Below are 10,548 nucleotides of genomic sequence, written 5' to 3' on the forward strand. Positions count from 1 at the left end.
TGGATTTTCAGTTTAGATAAATTTCCATATGAAAAACTGAGTCACACTAAGCTGGCCCAGCAGTACCTTCCCTTCTGTATTCATAATTTCAGAAAGGATTTGATTACCGTTCTTTTGAGGGATTATAAGAGAGAACAGCTACATGGGAGACCCTGAAAGCAGTGGACAGATACCCTGAGATTCATAGGTGTGACTCAACTCTACCTGCTCTTTGCTTACCAAGGTGAATGAGTCTTGTCCTTTTGAGTATTCTCAGGTCAGTGAGCATATGGGCCAGACTGCCTAATTCAGGGATTTCCTGCATGTTCAGAGAACACAGAAATGCGTAGTTAGTTCCTAGGCATTCAAAGACTAGGCACTCATGTAAGGATATACTCATACTAACAATTATAAGTAACTACGTAGGCATATTAACTCTGATAGTGCTTCAAGCCAACATGTTATGAGCAATTTAGATTCCCTACTATGTAATGTCATTTAGTCATTGGAGAGAAGTCATGACACCTAATTCATCAAATGTGGTTATATGTAGGTTAAGTAAATTAAACCATCTTGGGTGTGTTCCTGTGCTCCAGCAGCCATCATCTACATTTATAAACAGAGTATTCTTGGCAGGGTTTTAGCCTATGTCCACTAGGACTTCTTTCCAAACTACTTCCAGACACTATTCAGGATCTATCATTGGCCAGACAATGTTTGCAATGTGCAGCACAGTTGTGACCATCACAGTCCACAGTCTGAGACAGTAGAAAGTACCAAAGGGTCATGCCAATTAACATGACCAAGAGCAGGCCATCCACTGCTTAATTTACTGCTATGGATAGGCTTCACCATCAGCAGTCTGCCCAATTTAAACATTGCTTTCTCCACAAAGTATAAAGGAAGCCATTCTCAGGGGGATCTGCCTAGGAGGCAGCTGGAACCTCTCACCGCAGTTAAGCATTAAAATTATAAGAGGCGTCTAAATACATCTTTATAAGAAGAATAAAGTTTGTTTTGGCCCAAATGTTGTTGGGATTTGTTAATTTCTTTTACCTTTTGTTTTGTTTTGTTTTGTTTTTATTTCTTTTTCAGTGGAGGGGCTCATAGAGAGAAAGGATATCTGTAAATTAGAGTTAAGATTGGTTTGAATTATTTGTACGGTGGTGGTCCTGGTGCTACAATTTTATCTTGTATAGGTGAATGTCTTCAATTACATTTATGGAATTGATGTTTTCAGTTGTAGGGTCTTTTCCGTTCTTTTATTTTGGTTGGTTGGGTTGGGTTGAGTTTGGGTTTGGGTTTAATTTTGGCTGGCTGTTTGGGTTTGTTTTGCTTTGGTTTTCTTTTTATAGTTTAATCACTTGCATTTTTAATGCTATCATTTTGTTACGATTCATTAGCTGGTAATTTGACTATTTTTTAAATAATATAAACTAGAAAATAGAAATTCATACCATAGCTTGAAGACAATTTTTTTTCTGCTGCTTGTAGTTACTGTAACTCAATCTGCAATTACTCTCTTTAGGAAAAAAATACAATAAAAAATCTTACTTATTTCAAAATTAAAACCTCTGTGTAGATTATAAAATTCTGGATGACTTCAACTGTCTAATGAAACCAGAGATTAATATTTAGTGCAAATTAAAGTGCAGGATAGACTCATAATGGAGACATTGTATCCGCATATAGATGAAATGACAGGAAAAATGTTTGGGACCTTTTTCTCTTCAGGGAAAAAGCTACAAGCTGTTCACAAAATTACATGTTTTCTAGTTAGTTAAGTCAAAATAAAGTACTGTTGTCAGCTCTGGAAGAAACTAGATCACACCTGAAATTGTTTTCTTATGGATAAGTGATTGTATTTTCTTAAAAAGAGCTTTAAATATTAAACAGTAGTGCTTCAATGCTAAGGAAGTATCAGGGCTTTTTTGTGTTGAAACAGGTTTCTTCAACAAGTGAGTAACCATTCTTCACAGACTGTGATTTAAGTTAGATTTTTAAAGTGAAGCAAGTGGTAGTAACATGAACTATCTACAGAATATGTTAAGTACTCAACCAGGTGTGAATGCAATAGTATTGGAGACTACGGGCTGGCAAAATATTTCCTTATATCACCAAAACAACCTGCTCAGCTTTGGTGCCTAGCAATAAAAAGATGAAGTTTAGTGTTAGGCTTCAGAATCCTGTAGGGAACACAGTATGGAAGAAAAGAGCATGTGGTGAACCATGCATTCATGGGATAGCAGCCAAGAACTGAGACAGTATGAGCAGTTGCTGGTAAGCAGGAAGATTCATGGGGAGCAGTGCAAGCTCATGTTTGGCTTCTTGGTTAAATGATATCCAAGGTAGCATGACGGAGAAGGAGGAGCAGAGAGAAACCAAACGGTTACTGTGGCAGCTGATACAGATGGGGGTTCAGAGGCACTGCCAGAAACTGAGTGGGGCTGCCAGAGTCAGTGCAGCAATCAATGGTGGCAACACATGGCAAGCCATAGTACTCTGCTTGATGTGACCACTGCTAATGCACCAGACCCTTCAGTCTAGACTGAACTACTGTGTCAGAATGCCATCCCTTCTGTACTATGATCTGGTGACCACTTGTTATGACCTACTCTCACGAGTTGTGACCTACTTAGCAAAGTGGGACAGAAGTATCTTTGCCAGCAAGCTTGCTCAGGATCTAGGAAGGCTTTAAGTGAGGTTTATCAGATAATGGAAGCCAAAATCCAAAGCAATAAAAGAGGAAGTAAGGGGGAAGCAAAAATGGGGCATGGCAAAGAAGGAGGTTCTCAGAGTTTTCTAAATAAAGAAATAGAGAACCCAGTGACTGTTAGATGAAGAGGTCACAGATCCTGAAGGCAGTCAACTTGTACAACTTGAACTTCAGGAAAGAAGATTTTTTTTTTTTTCCTTCAGGTATCTGATAGGCAGGATCACATGCAAGACTGACCTGAGGGAGCCCAAGGAGGTGAGATATTTTTCAGTGACATTCTCCTGAAAGAACAAGAACATTCTGTTTTGATTGCAGAAAGTACAATAGGAGTAGAAAGATTCCATTTTTGTTGAGGTGGAACTACACACTGAGCTGAAATATATATATTTTTATAAAAAAAAAAAAGATATGGAAAGTGAAAGTGAGGAGTGTCCTAGAGAATCACCTGGATATGCAAGGATGGAATTAGGAATACCAAAGATTAGCTGTAGTCAAAACTGGAGATGGCTATCGAGTGCAACACAAATATGGACTGCAGTTATGTCAGCAGCAGGAGTTCTTTGCAACATCTAATTCCATTGTTTAGTTTCCAAATATTTAACGTCTACTAAATCCATTAATGATAATGTAAATTTTGTATTTCACTCAACTGATTATTTGGTTGACACTTTCTTTTGCTGGAAGTGCTAAAGACATTTAGGCTTTCAAACGTCACTCTTCAAATCATGACCTAAGTAGTTTCAGCGTTGCCATAGCTACCACAGATTTTGTATGTTCCTTCTGAAGGACTGAATAGCTCAGCCAGCTGATCCATATAGTCGAAGATCCATGTTCCATAGACTTCCCATTTCTGTTAATGCAGTAGAATAAATGGTAAATTTTGGTGACATATAGGTGTTATGGATCATTGACATTATGTTGTGTGCTCTAACTTGTTGTTCATATTGGTTCTTTAGCAGTCCAGGCATTCCATGACTAGTAGGTTATGTGAGTTGGGATTTCATAGTAATCGATTACAATTACTGTACCATGAAATTCTTTTTCATAAAACTGTTTAAGACTTGATGATTCTGTCTAAAGTTAAAAGTTGTACTGAGAGACTTGCAGAAGAAATTGCATTTGAAGAACTAGCCACTTTGAGCCAGCCAGGTCTGCTCTATTGCACCTTCTTACGGCTTTAGAATCTCATACGTTAGCATGAGTAGCTGCTGTGTGGGAGCTTGCTGGAGTGTACTATGTCAGGCTGTGCTGCGCGCTAGTAGGTGTGACACAAATAACAATCCAACCAGTAAGGAAACTATTACCTGAACAGCTTATTAATATAATTTGTAGTTTATAATATATTTGAGAAAGGTAAACTGTATGTGGATTGAGGGGTGGCCTTTCCTATTGAGATCCTAAGAGAACCTTGCACCATCTCTCTCTCTCATACCTCGTCTCCTTCCCCATGCAGAACAATCTGCTTTAAAAATGCAGATTTCCGTCTGATCAAGCATAGAACTAGTTTATAGCGTTATTGTTTCCCACTGTTTGCTCCATAAACTTAGCTTCATAAAAAAAGCCAAGACAGTTATTTAGTTCTTCTTAGGATCTCATATTAAAAAACATGAAATCTAGCATGTTCAGAAACATAGGTGGTCAGTGCTACAAAACAAAACAAACAAACAAAACAAAACAAAAACAAAGAAACAAACAAAAAACAACAACAACAACAAAAAACTCAGTCACCTATAAATATGAAAGAAAAGTTATCTATAGGTCTTTAAAGGTGAATGAAACTTACACCCATTCCAGATACAAATGAGTTGGTTGCACTGCTCCTCTACCACAGGTATAGAACTCCTCAGATTTGAATTGTTGACTTACCCTTCTGATATTGACTCCTCAGATATCTCTCTGTCACTCATTAATGTATGTGTACTGGGTCTGGTTGGAATGTTAACTTTCCCGGCAGCAGCCCATACAGTGCTGTGCTCTGCACTTGTAGCTGGAACAGTAGCGGTATCACACCAGTGTTGTGTCTACTGCTGAGCAGCAGTGGCACAGCATTGGGCCTTTCTCTAACCCTCCTAGGGGGTGGGCAAAAAGTGAGGAGAGAAACATCACCAGGGCAGCTGACCTAAACCAATCAAAGGGATATTCCATACCATGTGATGTCACACTCAGCAATAAAAGGTGGAAACAGGAAGAAGAGGGGAGGGGTGGGCTCTCGTTGGGAAAACATCAGCCCTCCTCCTGAACACCGGCTACGTGTGTTGAGGCCCTGCTGCAAGGATGTGGTCAATCATCGCTCATTTGTGGGAAGTAGCGAGTAATTTCTTTCCTCTGCACTTTCACATAGCCTTCATTTGTTTTGTTTGTTTTCCTCCCTTTTTTAAATTTTCCCTTTCCCCCTCCCTTTTCCCCTTTCCCTTTTTATTTCCCTTTAGTTAAATTGTTTAGTTCATAATAATCTTTCTTTAATTGTTATTATTATTTCCCTTTAATTAAATTATCCTTATCTCAACCCATGAGTTGTTCTTTGCTTTACTTCTCCCCCTTCTCATCTGAAGAGGGGGAGTGAGAGAGCAGTTGTGGGGTTTAGCTGCCCAGTATGGAAACCACCACAGTATGGAAAATGGAAAATAAGTTCTGACAGGCAGTTATAGAAGTCTCCTTTGTCTAACCCATCTCATTATGATTAAAACATACTAGGAATTTTTCTTTCCCCATTCCAAAAGCAGGTCATTCACATAGCAGAGTAACTTCTTACAAAGGGCTACCATTAGAATTGTCAATGATGGGATGAGTTGATTTTTGTTTCAGAGAAGACTCATACACAGGTTACAGAACTATGTGCTCAGACCCATTCTCATCCCAGCTAAGGTTAATCATGAGGTATGTAGGATTCCGTTTCCTCTGGGCAATCAGCACCATCCTTCTTCTTCATCCTTTTTAGAAAAACAATCCCGTCAATCAAGTGTTATATGCAAGTCATGCACAGTCTTTCTCACAGAAAGGGTGTTTCATTCCTTCAGAAATATGTTGTCACAGTGTTAAGATATCCTCTGTCTTTCATAACAATTCATTGCCTGTGTGAAGTATCACATGATGGTGTTTGTGATCATTGCTTAACAACTAGTTGCATGGAGAGTATTTTCAGGAATGTTTGGCTTGTCAATATAATTTCACTACCTTTTATTTCAGAACTTTTTCCCTTATGTTAGTAAAAAGAGCAAACAATTAGAAGTTCAGAACATTGTATGGTTATATACCTAATGGGAATTAAATAAATAAATAAATTATAACAATATAAACTAAAAATATTTAGTTATAAAAAGCTGGATATGCTCATTTTTGTGGTGTGTTAGGAACTTGAGATCAGCCACTGCTGCTTTTGAGCTGCATTTAGCCTCCTGGTTCAGTGTACTACTCTGATATTAGGCAGCTTCATCATTCTTTTTAAATCAACAGTGAAATATCTACCCTTTTTTTTTGTTGTTGTTGTTGTTATTACCTTCAAAATAAAAAGCAGAGATTGTTCAATTTGGATCATGTTCCAACATCATTTACATTAAACATATGCATCACAGCTTACTCAGATTTCATCTCATTCACTCCTCTCTTCAGCAGCCCGTCCAAGAGACTGATGGAAGAGCAGTGCTATTAAGTTTGTCTCCAGTTGGAAGCCTGCCTGGTTGTGTGAGAAAGAACCAGGAGCATCAGATTCCCTCACTGCTCTTCAAACGTCTGATCTCACAGACCTTTCTGCTTCAAGCCCTGGCATTTGGGATGCTTCAGGATGGACCACCACCACTGTCCATGGGACTGACGCCACAGATGTACGAACTGCCCCACAACTGGGGTTAAACTGCCTTTTTGTAGAGTTTTTTGGGATTTGAGGTTTATTATCCAAATAGCAACTAAAATAAATGTTTAATTATTAATATATATATATACATGTATATTAAAAAAGACTTAAGTCTATACTTTCTCTTCTAGGTCTTGCTATAGCACATGTTTTTTAGAGGGTGGAAACTTTGGCTAAAGCCTAAGTTTCATTTAGTATATGACGCTCAGTGCTCTGCTATTTTCCCCTCCCTGATGCATCATTTTCCTCAAGGCTTATTCTTTTTCTTTCCTATTATTTTCTTTCTGTTTCCTGCCTAATAGTCTGTCTCAGACTGCCAAATCAATTCTATTTCTTATATTACTGCCGGGAATGTATGACTAGAAGACCAAACAAAAAGCATTGACTTACACAGATTGTGTATTGGGTTTATGTGAGAAGGGTTTGGTAGCAGGGGGCTGGAGGGGTGGCCTCTGTAAGAAGAATCCAGCAGCTGCCCCATATCAGATCAGAGCCAGCTTCAGTCGGCTCCAAAAGGGACCCGAATGAGTGACACTGGTTGGGCCTCTGGGAAAGCAGAATTATGAACAGGGAAAAGTACCATGCAACAGCAGCTGTGACAGAGTGAGAATATATGCCAGAAGCAGCCCTGCAGCCCCAAAGGTCAGTGCAGAAGGAGGGCAGGAGGTGCTCCAGGCACACAGCAGAAGTTCCCCTGCAGCCTGTGGAGTCCCCAGTGGAGCAGGTGGATGTGGCCTGGAGGAGGCTGAGGCCCATGGAGAGCCCCCGCAGGAGCAGGCCCCAGGCCGGAGCTTCAACCCGTGGAGAGGAGTCCACGCAGGAGCAAGGGGTCTGGGGGGAGCTGCTGCCTGTGAGGAACCCGTGCTGGAGCAGTTTGCTCCTGGGGGATGGACCCCATGGTATGAATGGACCTATATTAGAGCAGTTCTTGAAGAGCTGCTGCCTGTGGAAAGACCCCACAGGATCAGTTCAGGAAGGACGGCATCCCGTGGAGGAGCCCCCAGTAGAGCAGGGGCAGAGAGTGGCCATGAAGTAGCAGCAGAGACAAAGCATTAGGGACTGACCGCAGCCCCCATTCCCTGTTCCCCTTTACTGCTTGGGGGGAGGAGGTAGAGAAGTATGGGTGGGGGGGGGTTGAGGGAGGGAGACTGGGAGGAAGGAGGTCTTTTTAGTTTGCTTTTAGTTCTCACTGTTCTATTCTCTTAGTAATAGGCAAAGAATTATATTAATCTCCCTCTGTTGAGTCTGTTTTGCCTGTGACAGTAACTGTTGAGTGATCTTCCCCCCCTTCCTCTGAAGAGGAGGTGTGGTAGAGAGATTGTGGTGGAGTGGTGGAGTTTAGATGCCCCCAGAATGGTAAAAACACCATAGATGGGCACTGGAAGAGGTTTTCAGGTCTCAAACTAGTTGCTAAGACACTATGCTGTGTCAGTAATATTCATCATTAAGGTTTGAATAAATGAGAAACATTTCTGTTTTCTATGTCTGATACTGTTCTTCCTAGCATTTTACTTAAGATCATCTGGCTGTCTTTTGGAAAGAAATTCTGCAATAGACAGATGCTGGATAAACTTGCTTTGTTTCCATCCCAAGAAAAGAAGGGTCAATAGGAAATGAAAACTGGCAAATAAAAGAAGCACTTTTTCCTGCTATAGGAAAAGTAAATAATTAATATAGTAAAATAAATAAATAAATAAATTACCTATTTCCTTTTCCCCCTCAACACCATATTTAATGAAGGAAGGATTTAAAGAATATGCATTCGCAGCTGATACAGTGAAAGTTTCCACCAGTACCTTAACATGATATCCCAAACTAAATCTCACAATTTAATATGGTAACAGTGAGAAAAGACATTATTAATCTCTTTCTTCAAATTTCCCTTTTGTGAACACAGAAAGCATAAAAGAGTTCTCCAAGTCCTCTGAGCAGGCATGCAAAGAAGACCAGAGTTGAATCATTACAGCAACACTTAACACTGCATCCCGCTCTACTCTGCGCTGGTGTGGCCCCACCTCGAGTACTGTGTGCAGTTCTGGGCACCACAGCATAAAAAGGACATGAAACTGTTGGAGAGTGTCCAGAGGAGGGCTACGAAGACGGTGAAAGGCCTGGAGGGGAAGACGTACGAGGAACGGCTGAGGGCACTGGGCCTGTTCAGCCTGGAGAAGAGGAGGCTGAGGGGAGACCTCATCGCAGTCTACAACTTCCTCGTAAGGGGGTGTCGAGAGGCAGGAGACCTTTTCTCCATTAACACCAGCGACAGGACCCGCGGGAACGGGGTTAAGCTGAGGCAGGGGAAATTTAGGCTTGACATCAGGAGGGGGTTCTTCACAGAGAGGGTGGTTGCACACTGGAACAGGCTCCCCAGGGAAGTGGTCACTGCACCGAGCCTGTCTGAATTTAAGAAGAGATTGGACTGTGCACTTAGTCACATGGTCTGAACTTTTGGGTAGACCTGTGCGGTGTCAAGAGTTGGACTTGATGATCCTTAAGGGTCCCTTCCAACTCAGGATATTCTATGATTCTATGATTCTATGTGTTCACATAGGATGAAAAGTAAGGAATTTAGGTGAAGACACAGAATGGAAGTTGGTTCAATAAGTTCTACAAAATTTATTTTTTTCCATCTCAAATGTTAACAAAACTTAACACTGATTTTAAATGATAATTCACTAAATGTGAAAATGAAGCATCATTAAGAAAAATATAACATCAGGCCTTGATGAGGAACTGTTGCATGTAAATTAATAGTGATAATTAGTAAATGATCAAATTCTAAGATCTCAGACACAGAAATCCTTGTAAGAAGTGATTTTTTTTTTCTACGTAACTAAGAAATTAGATTGACCTTGTCTTAAGCTTTTACAATTTCATGCTATTTCAGTATATAATTAGCTGAGAAAAAACATTAATAAGAGTCATGCTTGTAACTAATATCGGTATGTATGTGTAAAATTCCACTTATAGTCAACGAGCCCTGGGAATAATAAAGTGTTAAAAGTGAATACTTCACAACATAGCAAGATGGAGAGTTATACATCTATGTCATCTCAGAAGATTTACAAACTTTTTTTTTCTATAAATGCCATATTGATAGTTCATGTTTCCTATGGAGTACATGCTTTATTGAGAGCAATTTAAGTGAATTTGCATTGCAACCACAGAACCAACACAGAACTTAATCTCCTTTGCTGGAACTCCAGAGAAGACTTTTAGACATCTTTAATGGCAGCTTATTTCTAAAGCTACACAAGTCAGTGGGATTTAATGATACTTCTAGAAACATGAGAATGGAGATTTAATCAACCAGAACTTTAAACTATTAATATTTTTTCCCATGTAGTGGCTTGTTTTATTTTTATCCATTTTGTTTTACCCTTGTTCATAAAAATCAGGTTGGTCAAGCATGCTTTACTTTTAGTAAATCCATGCTGCCTGTCCTTAGGCACCTTCTCAATGATATGCCCCAAAATGTTTTCCAAGATGTTTTTCTCAATGTTTTTTTGAGAGATTACACTGGTATGTTGAAGCCTGCAGTTTTATGACAAATCATTTTGGTCTTCTGTGAAGATGGCTACAGTGTTTGCATTTTTTTCAGGCAGTGGGGTTCTTCCCCAGTCTTCATAGCCTTTAAAAGATGGTAGACAGTGTCTTTGCAAGGACATGGCCAGCTCTTTTATTTATTTTTGTTGTTGTTTTTGTTGTTGTTTGTTTTGTGTTTTTTTTTAAATACGCCATCAATTCCAGTAAAATTATTGGAGTATGTTTTGAGTAAATAATGTCTCCCCTGATCAGCCTATATCTCATGATTCTCTATTGAAGTTAGAAGTGCAATGGTTCAAAAATACTCTTTGTATAATGTAAAGAAAAAAATCCACAGATCATATCTGCTCTCCTGCAAGTTAAAGGATACTCAGTTTGTAAAGCTACTTTACAGTAATGAACATGCATAATATATGTCAAATTCAGTTTGGCCTAGAGAACTGTAGGTTCACCAAGA

General features: G+C 39.6%; 2 long non-coding RNA genes across 2 annotated transcripts; one reads left to right on the top strand and one right to left on the bottom strand.

Moving 5' to 3' along the window:
- Window positions 1–218: 218 nt before the first annotated feature.
- On the bottom strand, window positions 219–4,562 carry LOC137853091 (uncharacterized). The gene is made up of 3 exons (XR_011094233.1): window positions 4,479–4,562; window positions 2,933–2,976; window positions 219–298 (listed from the first exon to the last, which is right to left on the bottom strand). It is a non-coding gene; the product is annotated as an uncharacterized lncRNA (long non-coding RNA).
- A 20-nt stretch (window positions 4,563–4,582) lies between these two features.
- LOC137853092 (uncharacterized) lies at window positions 4,583–8,712 on the top strand. The gene is made up of 3 exons (XR_011094234.1): window positions 4,583–5,006; window positions 6,305–6,516; window positions 8,443–8,712. It is a non-coding gene; the product is annotated as an uncharacterized lncRNA (long non-coding RNA).
- Window positions 8,713–10,548: the final 1,836 nt, after the last annotated feature.

This window comes from Anas acuta, chromosome 3 (assembly GCF_963932015.1).
Source record: "Anas acuta chromosome 3, bAnaAcu1.1, whole genome shotgun sequence".
In the NCBI taxonomy this organism is placed as follows: Eukaryota; Metazoa; Chordata; class Aves; order Anseriformes; family Anatidae; genus Anas; species Anas acuta.